The 14,125-nt window shown below is 35.8% G+C and overlaps 1 protein-coding gene and 1 long non-coding RNA gene across 8 annotated transcripts in view; one reads left to right on the top strand and one right to left on the bottom strand.

Annotated features, from left to right (window-relative positions):
- The window catches only part of MAGI2 (membrane associated guanylate kinase, WW and PDZ domain containing 2), a 1,331,631-nt gene that overhangs the window by 907,526 nt on the left and 409,980 nt on the right, over positions 1-14,125 (top strand). The window lies entirely within an intron of this gene.
- The window catches only part of LOC309632178, a 48,363-nt gene continuing 38,263 nt past the window's right edge, over positions 4,026-14,125 (bottom strand). The window contains exon 3 of the long non-coding RNA XR_014246772.1: positions 4,026-14,103. This is a non-coding gene — a long non-coding RNA (uncharacterized lncRNA). The remainder of the gene's footprint in view (positions 14,104-14,125) is intronic.

Below are 14,125 nucleotides of genomic sequence, written 5' to 3'. Positions count from 1 at the left end.
TATATATATATGCACACACATAAATGTATTTGTATATATAGGTACACATATATATACACAAAAACATATATAAAAACATATACATATAAACACATTCTTCAGAATAAGAAGGGTGTTCATAAAGCAGCGTTTCCTAAGCAAAATAGATGCCATGAGAGCCAACCAAGTGCCATTTCTGTCAGTAACTGACTAGTTTGTTAACACCTAAAGAGGAGTAGGGGTAGTAGATTGAAAGAAGCTCTTCCAGAAATCCCTGGACACAGCACACTAAGAGAAAAGAGACGGTGCCCATTGCAGTTCACAGGGGTTCTGTGAGCTACTCTAAAGGCAATAATCTTATGATTCTAGAAATCTAATCTCCAAGAAAACTTTTGCATTGACTTACAGATTATTACTAAATTTATGTCTCTTGCAAATGTGTTCGTGCTTACATTAGTTGTTATCTGCTGTAGGTAGAGGTAAGTTGTCTCCTTTATTCAGAATACTGCAGAAGGGTTACTCAGCAAGCAGTATGGCCATTGGAATGTTTTAGGCATTTGTCTGCATCATACCTTCTGCCAGGCTGCCTTTCCCTTTCTTCTTGTCTGCGAATTTCTTGTTTTTAAAACCCAGTTTGAATATATCATCTTCCTGGAAAATTTCTCTGGCTTATTTCCATCCCTACCTTCATGGAGTTTGTCATACCCTCCTCTCTGAGAACTCTGTAGTCTGTATATCTTGTTATTGGTGCTGCCACTGCACTGTACTATATCCTTTTCACAAGTCTTTTTGTTCTAGCGTATGTTTAATAAATTTGTTGAATTTTGATTATTCAGTGAAATCCCTGAAAATAGGGAGTGAGTCTTACAAATCTCCCTTTTAGCAATGCCTGGCACAGTGCTTGATGTAGAATATGTGCTCAATAATTATTTTTTAAATAAATGACTGAATGATGACTGTGACAGGCCCCGAGAAATACCATTTTCCTCCAGTTTATTGAAAACGGAAGGGTGCTTAACAGAATCAGGATTGTCACTTTAAAAGGATGTATAAAGGAGACGGACAGTAGAATGTTGGTTACCAGGGGCTATGGGAAGGGGGAAATGGGGAGGTGTTGGTCAAGAGGTACAAAGTGTCAGTTATGCAAGATGAGTAAGTTCTGAAGATCTAATGTACAACAATGACTGCAGTTAAGGATATTATATTGTATACTTGAAACTTGCTAAGAGGGCAGATCTTAAGTTATCATGCCCCCCGCCCCAAAAAAAGAAAGGAAAGAAAGGATAACTTTGTGAGGTAAGGAATATGTTAATTAATTTGATTGTGGTATAGTATTTCACTACTATATACATATATTATTTTTAATTCTCTATTATACCTCAGTAAAGCTGGAGGGGGGGAAATGATCTTTAAAGAAGATAGAAAGTGGAATATGTCCCAAGATTAATACAGTGGCACAAATTTATAAAAAGCCTCAAAGGTCATCATAAGCTGGACTGACAAAAGATGTCATATCACTAATAACAATAACAAAAAATCCCTCTTTATATCACCATTACAATGTTAAAGGGTAAAATAGAGAGCAAAACTCTATGACTCCTGGTTTGTTGCATGGTTTTCTTTAAGGGAAACTGTCTTCACAGGGGAAAGACTAGGAAAAAAGCATATCATGTAGAAAAAATTAAAACTCAAGCTGTCTAAATGAGTCTGTTAGTCTCAAGTTTACAAAGATGGCCCTGAGAACTGTCAAAAAATATTGAGTGGTCCCATTTGAAATAGTGCAAATTCCAGACCCAGATGCTGGAGGTAATTAAAATGGGGAAATTATGAGTATCTTACTGTTTCCTAAAGGAACAAATGAGTAAGTTTTGTGAATGACAGATAGGTAGACTTGTCAAACTTTGAAAGAAAAAGCAAACAAGAACAGATTACTAAGTAGCTTATTTTAAAGCACTTAGCAAAGAATGTGGTGATCCTTAGGAGCCAGAATGACATCACTAAAAATAATAGATACCAAACTAACAATTATTTTGTGGTTAGGCTGCTAGGTTATGGCAAGAGAATACTACTAGCAGCCACCATTGAATAAGTTAACAGCTATGTGCCAGATGCTGTGCTCAGCATGATATGTTCTGATTTTTGTTAAGATACTAGCGTAATATCTCAGGATATCTTTATGGGTGAGATAGAGAAATAGGGATTAAAAGATAGGCAGATTTAAAGCTGGTTGAAAAAGTGTACATAAAGAGACTTGATAGTCTGTAGTGAAATGGTCTTTTGCTATCCACGTTGTCATATTGCATTAATATTAGAAACAAGGTAGGGAGTTCCTTGATGGCCTAACTGGTTAGGATCCTGGGCTTTCACTGCCATGGCCTGGGTTCAATCCCTGGTTGGGGAACTGAGATATCCTGCAAGCCATACAGCAGGGTCAAAAAAAAAAAAAGAAACAAGTTATATTGATTGCAGTTGTAGGTGGCTTGGAGCTGGGAATTATAACTACTAATAATTATAAAATGACGGAATCAAGATTTCCGAACTACTCAGTGTGAAACTAGTAAGAAACCAGTATCTGAAGAGATAAATATAAATTTCTAAATTCAGAGTGTTTTAAAAAGTTATTTTTTTAATTAATAGACTTTGTTTTTAGAGCAGCTTTAAGTTTATAGAAAAACTGAGCAAAAAAGGCAGAGTTTCATATATCTACCTCTCTCACACTTACAGTTTCCCCTTTTATTAACTTCTTGCATTAGTGTGGTGCATTTGTTACAATTGAGGAACTGACATTGATACATTATTATTAACTAAATTCTTAGTTTACATTAGAGTTCACTCTGTGTTGTATAGTTTTGTGGGTTTTGACAAGTGTGTAATGCCATGTATTCACCATCACAGTATCATACAGAATAGTTTCATTGCCCTAAGAATGTCCTTGTTCCATGTATTCATCCCTTCTCCCTAACAACCACTGGCCTTTTCACTCTCTATAGTTTTGCCTTTTCCAGAATGTCGAATAGTTGGAGTCATATGATACGTAGCCTTTTCAGACTTGCTTCTTTCACTTCTCAGTATGTATTTAAAGTTCCTCTATTTTTTTCATGGCTTGATAACTAATTTATTTTTATCTCTGACTAATGTTCCATTTTATGGATATACCACAGTTTATCCATTCACCCACTGAAGAATATCTTATTTACTTTCAATTTTTTGCAATTATGAATAAAGCTGCTGTAAGCATTCATGTGCAGGCTTTTGTATCAACATTAGCTTTCAACTCATTTGGATAAATACCTAGGAGTATGATGGCTGGATTGAATGGTGAGGATATGTTTAGCTTTGTATGATATTGCCAAACTGTCTTCCAAAGTGGCTGTACCATTTTGCATTTCCACTGGCAACGAATGAGAGTTTCTATTCCTCTCCATCCTCACCAGCATTTGCTGTTGTCAGTATTCTGGCTTTTGGCCATTCTGATAGGTGTGTAGTAGCACTGAAATCAGATTTTAAAAACGAGTTTCACATGTAGAGAAAGGGGGAGCCCTGATTACGAAATGGTTCAAATGGGGGAAAAAATGTTCTTGGTAGAGTCTGTGGATCATAACATTAATATATATCGAGAGCTTGATAAAAAATGCCCAAAACAAATCAAAACAAAACAAAAAATACCTTGCATGTTGTTGAGGTATGTTAACTCTGCCAGTGCCCTGCTCATGTGAATAGTCACACCATGCTTTTTTGGTCAGGCCCCATGTGGAGAACTGTCCTCGGGTCACTTTGGAGCACATGGTACATTGGCAGCTTGGATTTGTTCATCCAAGATGTCGAGGTTGTGGATATAATGTCAGGCAAAGAATGGTAAAAGAGAAGAGCAGGACAAGGAGAAATAACAAAACTCTATCAAAATAGTACTATACCCCTAATAGAATGACCAAAAGCCAGAATACTGACAACTATCAAAACACCTGAACAAATGTCATGTTAAACGGATTGCGTTTTTTTTGTTTCCAAACAATTTGTTTTTTTGCTAAAGAAATCCTCCCTATCGTCAAATATAAAATGGGGATAATTTTACTAATCCCCAGAGATTTTTGGTAGAGTATATGAGATAATGTCTCATATTGCCTGTCTCATGATATGTGTTCATCATTGGATTGGATACCCAATGAGGATCCAGAGGTGAAGAGGGAGGTCTTGTCTGGGAAGCACATAAGTGACACTTGAAGTGACGTGACATTTGGATGAGGTGAGTTGACTCACCCACCAGAGACACATATAGAGCAAAATAGAAGAAGCTCAAGATGGCTCTGAAAAGACCAGGAGGAAAAGGAACTAGCCAAGGACATTATTGTAAGAAAAAAATGAACAAAATCAGAGCTTTTGTGATTCTTGGCTCAGGTACCTGAAGCCAGGAGCCTGGGGAAACAGCAATTCCTTTATACAGATTTGCTTCAACCATTTTCTCTCCTTTTATCCCTGAAGCAAGAACCCTGTGAAAGAGTCACCATCAGTGAGATTATATGGCATTAATGAAGTCTTTCAGTTTCTCCATCTGTGTATTTGCATTGCACCTGTCACCACAGTACCTGGATGCTTATCTCTGTACTTGTAGGGAAAGGTTCACATGTATTCATTTTGCAGAGGAGGTTTGGCAGATTTAGGTCTGGATGTGGCAGTAAGGACAGCTGTGACATTGTAAGACTACCCTAAAAGTAAAAGTAAAACCTCAGAGAATACAAAGAATAAAGAGGTTATTAGTGTTTAGTGTAAGGTGAACGTGATAACATTAATATGTTACAAGTAAAAAAAAATAATTTTCAAAAATTATTTCTTTAGTTTTCGTACTAAAAACAAACGTGATTTTTTTTCAGGAGAAACTCCGTTAGTTACTGACATGAAATGGGTTGAAATGACCTTATATTCTAAAATTTTTTTAATATTCTAATAAACAGTAATATAACTTTCTGCATTTGAATGTTCACATTGAATTATATATTTGGGGGTTAATTTGGCAATTTTAGTATGGATTTTAAAGTTATTTATGAATTACTAGGCATTCTTTATATGTTCCTCTGGTACCTGATACCCTGGTACATGTGTTCCACTAAGTTTTTCTCCATATTTCTTAAAGGGATGTTTGCTTTACATTTTCTGCATACAGTTAAAGTTTCCTATAAAAATGAGACCTTCCTTATTAAAATTAATCAAACAACAGCTTATTTGGTTGTTTATCCAGAAAAAAAAAAACCAAAAAAAACTGTCTTTTTATGTTTTGAAGTTTTCTGAGTTTCATATTTTCAACTAGTTATTTTGGGGACCTTTCAAAACCACTACCATAGTGGTAGTATACTGTTTTAATCCCAGAATGAAACAAAAAAATCATAAGCCTAATTTTAATACTATTAATGATATTCTGTCTTCATAGTGTGCTCTACAGTTTTCAAGGCTCTTTAATGAGTATTACTCTTACCATCCAAATCAGTTATTATCGTCAAAATCAAAAAGACAGTACCACTTCCTGGTTGTAGATATGGGCATTGGAAGCAGATAGAACTGGTTCTGCGATTTAATTTATGATCTTGAAGAAATTACTTAACTTTCTGAGTCTCAGTTTCTTCATTTTAAATAATACCTCATAGGGTTGCTGTAAGGAGTAGACAAGATAGTACCTATTCCACACTCAGCGCAGTGCCTGGCACAGATAGGTACTAAACAATGCTAGCTGTCATTATCATCATCATCAACATCAACACGTTACAAAGATATGGTTACATCAGTAACTTTAAAGATTCAACCAGATCTAGAATCTTGGAAATAAAGCAAAACTCTTTTAAGTCAAGATCCTGAGATAGATGTGACTTTCCATTAATTATGCAAAACCTTTGTAAATGTCTTATATTTCCCAAGCACATATCCTAAGGGAACATTCCTTAGTCTTATAACAATGCTCCCCAGCAAAAGGGCAAACAATGTGGGGAAATTCTGCAGCACATCACCCTCTTGATAATTCACAATGTGCATTAGTATATCAAAAGCCCTGATCCAGGAAAGAAACTTTACCATCAGCATTGCCAAAAGTGTCCCACTCATATAATAGTGCTTACACTATGCTAGACTGTCTTGAGCTTTTTACATAGAAATTCATTTGATTCTCGCAAGCCTCTGACGTAGATACTACTATCATCCCCATTTTGCAGGTTAGGAAACTGAGGCACAGTTTCCTACAATAGGTAGGTTATAACATGCGCAAGATCCCTCAAATACTTGAGAGGCAAAGTCAGGAAATGTAAAGCAATTATACTCCAGTAAAGATGTTTTTTAAATTAATTAATTAATTAAATAAAATTCAAATAAAAAAAATCCCACCCCACATATTGTGTCTATCATCCTCCCAGGACACTGTGAGATAAACTAGTTCCATGTTCAATACCTACCAAAAAAAACTGTAAACTCCTTTGGAGGCCAGCACTGCATTAATACACTCAATAAATGTTTGCTAAGTAGATTATAAAACAGTTTCCTTTTTATTTTTCCTCTGCATTCTGAACATTAAAATGAACCCTCTCATTCTAGTGCAGTACTAGAAATGTATGTTCTTTAGGCCAGTAAGCTCCTCAAGAAACTTCTGAAGTCACACACATTCAGATATAAAGAACAGTAAGACCACAAAAATAGGTGCTTATTCTGCACAAAATCAATATTTAACACTTCCAAGTCACCAGTGGGAACGAAACTAATGGAGAGAAGTCCAACAAAACAATTAGTTCACTGCAGGTGACCAGTGCATGATGAAACACTTCTAGAAATGACCTTGATGTCAACATTTTACCACTACTGCTCACCACTGAAATAATACTTTTTGTCTTTTTCTTGTCGTCCTCTATCATTATGTGAAAATCATATTACTATTGATATTACATTTATCATGGTTCAAGGATCAGAGCATGAAGCTGCAGGCCCTTATTCATCTCACTATTACCTGAACCTATCACTGTGCCAGAGCAGGTGTTGAATGAATTAGTGAATGAATGAATGACCACCCTTGGTAGAAAACACAGTCAATGGAAAGTTGGGGTGACCTTAGTACTAGTCCCAGCTGCATCACTAATCACTTTGCTGCCTTGCAGAAATTACTCTCCTTCCAACTCTGAGACTCTATTTGCCATCTGTGCCAAAAAAAGTGACAAAAAGTGACAAAAAAAAAGTAAGTGGAGAAAATGAGAAATGTTCCCGTAACCCTCAAGTTAATAAAGACCTGTTTTAATCACACAGACACAATCTTCCTAAGAATGTTTCTTTTTAAACTCATAGAGACCTCAGCATCCTATCTGAAAAACACTTTCATCACAATGAAGCATGTGCTTTTTGCATGCTGTATCCAACTTAGTCATCTCATTAATGAATGCAAAATTATAAAACATTTATTTGAGTTGATTAAATTATCCCTAAATGGGGGCAATTTCAAGATATGAATAGCTTTCCATCTTTTATATTTCTAACTAGACATTCCCTTTCCCTCTTATTCTGCCCTGAAGGTATGTAAAGGTTATAAATAATTTAAAAGAATACTTCCTAAAATGTCTTGCATTTTAATGAATTCCCAAGAATGAAGTCCCAAAAGGATTTTAGTATTGTTTAAATCATGTGAATGTTATGCATCAGTATTTTGTATTGTTCATGAAAATGTCATCCTCATACTAGTGTAATTTGATAACATAAGAGGATGAAATGATAAGATATAATGAAGATATTATGAAGAAAGACATGGGAAAGTTGAAATTAAGGGTCAATCTCACATTTTTCAAAAGAAAATTTCCTACTGATTTCTATAAAGAATGTATTCCTGAATGAATCAGATATGTTCCTAATTATTCAAAAATGGTATGAAGATTCATTTGTATGACAGCTGCCATAGGCATAATCCTCTAATTCATTGTTATCCAAAATGCGCAATGTACCAAGAGAGAAGATTTTAAGTGTGAAGCACCTGCAGCTTTAGGTTAAATGAAATCACAAGTAAGAAAGTTACTTTCAGTTTACTTCTTATTACCTGGTTCTACCAAACCTCAAGTCTGAAAATCTCTTAGAACCCCTTCATTTGAATGCAGTATTAGGGATACATATTCTTTAAGCTAGTAAGCTCCTCAAGAAATTTCTGAAGTCACACATATTTGGATATGACAAACAGGAAGGGACAAAAATAGGTGTTTATAATGCACAAAATCAATACTTAACACTGAACTCTCCCAAACCACCAATGAAAACTTAAACTAACAGAGAGAGGTCCTGCTCAGAACTTTCTGAAGATGATGGAACCTAGTCAAAATCTAATAAAACTGTTTTATCTATATTCTATTTATATTTATTGGTTTTTTTTTCCGTTTATGTTGAGGCATGCTGTTTTTTCTTTTATGTAGGGACACAACATTTCCTGTTTATATTTTGTAAGCTTAATGGTGCATCAGTTTAAGGAAAAATATTAAGTAAACAGTAGCGCTGATGGCACACAGATGTTCCAAAGATTCTGACGGTGGTATATTCGTGACTAAAGTTTGGGAAATATTGTTGTGCCGAGTTCAGACATACAGTGTCTCTTCTAATACACTGCCTATGTCACCACAGCTGTTTGTCAGGACCATTAAACATAGAAGCAACTTGCCAATGATAGTGATGGGAGGGAGTGCTTGGGTAGCAGGATGAAATTGCAGGATTAGGAACAGTGTTGAAAGAGAACATTTATGTCTACTATCTTCCAGTAATCACAAGACTGAGTGACTGCCTGTAAGCCAGATCAGATGCCCTTTGACCTTTATATTTACCTATTGAACCATTCACACGGTTATGTGGCATGGTAAAAGATTTTACTCTATAAGAAACTGTGTGATTCCTTTGTGAGTCACTGACTCTTCGATAAAGCTTGTCTTCAGTTATCTTGTCCTAACTTCTCACATGTTTAATCATAGCATTGTACATGATCAGCAGTTTGCTAGCAGAGGTGGGTATGGGTGTGTGTTCGTGTTTTAGTATGCACATATAAACATACACATAAATATATATACATGCATATACTCATGTTTAAATTATTGCTTAAAATATAAAGCATGGAGCTAACATGACACACTCTCATGTTTTTGAGGATCCTCTTTTATCCTAGAACAGAGAATTTTTTGAAATGGCACTTTGTTTTTGAAAATAAGTCAAAATGTCCTATGACCTATTTGAATGTGGTCCTACACAATGGGAGTGTTAGCAGTGGAATTTGCAAGTGTTTATTAAGTTCAGACTTGGTACATTTTTGCTCAGAGTGGCTCATTTTTCCAGGTGCCTATTAGTAAATCAGCTTCGCTAGCTGTATTCCTTCAGATAACATGTATCAGCATTATTAGCACCAAATACTGTTTTATATTTGAATGTATAGATAGTTTCTCTCTGGGTAGTGCCACAATCTTTCCAGAATCATTCTGATGACAAATGTATTGTAACTGATGAACTGTCATCCACATAGGATAATCCAAATGAGTGATTCTTCTGAGAGACTTCTAACTGTGCTTCTTATAGATGGGCCAAGGTTGATTGATTTGACCTGAAGTTAGGTATAATAGTCACAGTTTAGATGCGTTTTGTAACTCTTCTGCTGATAAGTATATAGTCACAGTCTGGTTGTTTCACGCTTATGAGCATAATTGGGACACCTAAAATAAGATGAAATCGCTGAAGCTTCATTTCAAGAGCAAAACCCTGAGAAAACTATTAACAACTTAGCATTTCTAGTTCCTATGTGAGTATATAATGAGCCTTGTTAAAAAGACATTTTATAAAGAGTGCTGCTTTTCTGGTTGCCCACTTTGAGCATCAGAACTTGACTGCAGAGGACCTGCAGGACCCATCTGGTATAGGTTTTTATCAGTAACAAAATCTGGAACGGTTCTTTAATTGGTGTGTTATGAAGACAGCAAAAAGATTAGCTGATGATGTATCCATGTCCAGTTTCTTTTTTGAGGAACTGGAGAAATTCTTAGATCAGACTCCTCTGTTCAGTTGAGAATGCTCATTTTTATGTGTTCATCCAGGATCTGTTGATTCTCTTTGAGAGGCTCACATCTTATTTATCCCAGTTGAAATCGGTCACTTCTGTCATAGAAAATTTTAAAACTTAAAAAATTAAGTGTCAAGAGCGTCTGTTTAAATATGCCAGAATAAAAATATTTTTACTCCACTCTCCTGCCCTGTGTCCCACTAAAACTCACCATAAATAAATATAGACAAAAGAGAAAAGCATTATCATCAGAAAGAAGTCAAATCTATAGTATTTTTTCAGTTTCAAAAATTCAGAAACACATGATTTTTCAAAAAAAATTTGTAAATACATACTAGAGTTCAAAGAAAGAATTAAAGACTAAGACAAAAGAAACATGAAACAGACACTGGCAGGGCTTGATAAAGAGAGAGATGAGGGGAAAAAGTATTAAAAGTATAAAGGCCTTGGTGGTTCAGTGGTAGAATTCTTGCCTACCAGCTTAAAGGTACAAAAGCTATATTAAAGGCAACGAAAATAGCATAAACAAGATTTTTAAAAATCAAGAAACAGAGAAGTTAGGCTTGAGGAAAGAAATATATGAAAGAAATATAAAAAAGGGTATATAGAAGATGATACACATGAGAGAGACAAGGTAACCTCACTTATGCATAACTGATGTTTCAAAAGAAGAAAATACAGTAATAAATAAAATAGAAGCAAATTTTCCCAAAATTATCAAATTTGAATTTATAAGTGAAAACACTGGATCTCAAAAAATCTGATATAAAATAACCAACATCAGAGTAAATCCTGGTAAATTACTGTAATATTCTGAAGCATACTATCATATGTTGCGTCGAAGGTTAAAAAAAAAGCAATTTATTATTTATGTACAAGGAATAGATGCCAGGTAAACCTTATACTTTTTGGTAGCAACACTCAATATCAGAGTATAGATAATATGTACCAGATTCTGAGGTAAAGTAAGTTTGAATCAAAAATTTTAGTCAGCCAAATTATTTTTGCAAGTATGTGTGAAGAATTTACGTCAAACAATGGACATTCTCAGGCAAGCAAGTATATAGCTCACGGGTCCCTTCTTTAAATTTTCTACTGGATTTCATAATTCAGGCAAGCACGTATATAGCTCACGGGTCCCTTCTTTAAATTTTCTACTGGATTTCATAATTCAGCCAACCAAAAGATAAACCAATATAAAGATTTCAGAATAGAAAATCCCTGGTTATCATCATTGATTAATTTCAACTTTGTGTGAATTACGGTAACAAAAAAACAGCATATAAACTTAGTAACTGTTGATAATTAAAAAATTGAAAAATCAAACAAAAATTCTGGGTGGAGGAAGGCAGGTGGTCAGGAGATGTGTGCTTTCAAGGCACTTGAGAGGTTCAATATGGCTAACACATTGGATGGATGTGACTAAGGTGGAAGCTAGAGATGTAACCAAAGGTCAGATCACTCTGGGCTCTTAAAACACATTAAGGAATTCAGACATTTTCCTATGAGCAGTGGGAAGCTAACATAGGGCTTCAAACTGGGCTTCTATATTTTCTGAGAAAACAGGAGGCAAAGTCTCCTGCTGAGGGTGATGAGGGAAATGATGGGGTCAGAGTTAAGAGAAAGGAGGTTTGGAATACTTGTATGAAGAATAACGGAAAGCTTCCTAGAGAAACTGAAGTGGCGCTGAACTTTTCCTGTGCTGGCACCACTGCGCATATTGGCTGCTAATGACTATGGTCGTCCACTTCTTGGGGCTGAGAACTGCTTCACCTAGGAGATTAAGCCTTCACTCCCTGAACTCCACCCTCACCTCCTGGATGGGAGGCAGCAGCCCGCAGTTAATGAGTGACTGGCACGGGAGTTCAGTCGGCAAAAGGCCTGTCCCAGAGCTTCCACGAGACAGGCAAAAGCTACTTTCCAGTTAAGACCACATCTTTGCTTAGCTTTCCCCCCTCTTCCTATTCTGCTTTTCTCACTCTCATTTTCCTGAGAGCACTCCGTCCATAAATCCTTGTGAAAGACTTCCTGTCATGGGTACTTGGAGGAAACCCATTTAAAGACAGAGGTTACTGGGCAGTTTTGAGAGCCAAGTTCAAGTTAGGTACTGCAGATTTATAAGTGCCCTTAGTCTGTGCAACTGTGATTTTTCACCAGTATTGATCAATAACCCAGAGGTACATTTGCAGACTAGACATTTAGATTGATCCATAGTTGTGAATTTTGTCATCTAGGTGTGATAGAATGACTATGGGATAAAACAATGTTCATGAGGAGGAGTTTAAGTGATTGGCCATGAAAGCTAGGCTGGAGAGGGAAGAAAGTGCAGACAGGATGGAAATGAGGGATAAAGGGAAGGTAAAAGAGAAAAAGGACTAGGGTGACTAATAACATTTTTAAAAGTAAAAATATACACATATACATACACAGTATTATATATATTATACATATATACACACTAAGATACATGTGTATGTATAAATTGATGAAGAGCCAGAAGAATAGACTAGGAGAAAGACTGAAGTTAAAAATTTTAAGAGATAGGCACTTTATGTAAAGTAAATTGCATAAGGGTTATCTTATGGAACAATTTTTTATTCCTCACTTAGCCAGGCTTTATTTGAAGCAGCACTAGCTCCCCAATACAGTAACGCTAATCAGTTTTTTTAATGAATCTAAATCCTTAGGCCAATGAAACATTTATCCTTAATGAGAAATATACTTAAGTAAGAAGTGTCACTTCCTCTTTCTCTGCCCAGCCACGGCAATAGGAAAAGATTGCTAGGTATGAGTTTGGATGTCTTTCTCCTCTAGAACAGGGATTCCGAAAACGTGGCCCAAGACCCATCAATGAATCATGAGGGTCCTATAAATGGACCAAGAAGGGATCTAAATATTTTTTTTTACTTATCTGAGTGGCTTACTCTTTCATAAGCTTTAGTTTTTACTTATGATTTAAGGTTCTGTGCAGAGAGCCAATTAAATGAGTTGTTGATGATTACTAAATTTGTAAATGAACATTTGCGCATTACCCCAGTTTACTGATGATTTTAATTCAGTGTTCTGACTGCAGCTCAACCCTGGAACAGAAAGTTGAAATTTGAAGTTGCCCAGGCAAATAGGAGCTAGAATAGTTAACTGGGCCACTTTTTTACACCCCACCAAAATGGCCTTAGTCAAAACATTTGAGAGGCTGCACTGTATTAGAGCTCGAGTAAATAGCATCTTCAGTGCTGTCTCCAGTAGCATTCCATTCCGTTTCTAAATTAAAAAAAAAAAAAAAAATCCCTGAAGAATCTTCTCTTCCCATTAATACTCCTCTACATGATCACATCCCAAGGAAAGCATGAGAGGAACAGCAGGTCACACTGTCCATGAGGTCAACCTGAAAGGCAGGACTCTAACTTTGAGACATTTTTGATGTCTCTTTACCAAAGTCAATTCAAATTAATTCAATTTGAATGCATGGTCCTGGTATACAGATTAGTCAGAGACAGATAGAAAGAAAATTATTGGATGTTTTAGAAATCCCTATGTGGTTATTATGACAGATGACTAAACATTAGAAAATATCAAGATATTTTCACCTAGAATAGAGGGAAAAGTACTAAAATGGCTTTAATAAAATAGGATTAGTTATGTGTTATAACAGAAGAATAATCAAAGAATAATAGTGGAATGAGTTCAATAGATTTCATTCACCCAGAAAGTATGTGAAGAGGGCATATTATGTTCCAGTCACCGTTCTAGGGACCAGGGATACAAGAGTGAACTAAAAAGATTAGGCTCTGCTCTTGCGCTCACAGGTGAGAAGAAAGAAGACTAGGTGTGGCTAGCCTGGAAGCAAGATTCTGAGCTTCAAATACTGCTGGCTACTACTGTCCCAGGTCCAAAACAGGGGCCCAGCCCTTCAGCACTATCCCCCAGCCTATATTGTCAAATGTAAATCATATCACTACCTTCCGATCTTTATTCATCTGTCCTAATAAGCCCACAGGGATTTCAGGATATTCAGAAATGTTCTTCCCAAACACATTTTACAGCGCTCAAGTGATTAATCTATAAAATATATTTTCATTAATATAGCTCTGCTATATTACTATAGTATACTAC

Source organism: Balaenoptera borealis (assembly GCF_965194805.1).
Source record: "Balaenoptera borealis genome assembly, chromosome: 7".
Classification (NCBI taxonomy): Eukaryota; Metazoa; Chordata; class Mammalia; order Artiodactyla; family Balaenopteridae; genus Balaenoptera; species Balaenoptera borealis.
This window is presented reverse-complemented; position numbering and strand designations above follow the sequence as displayed.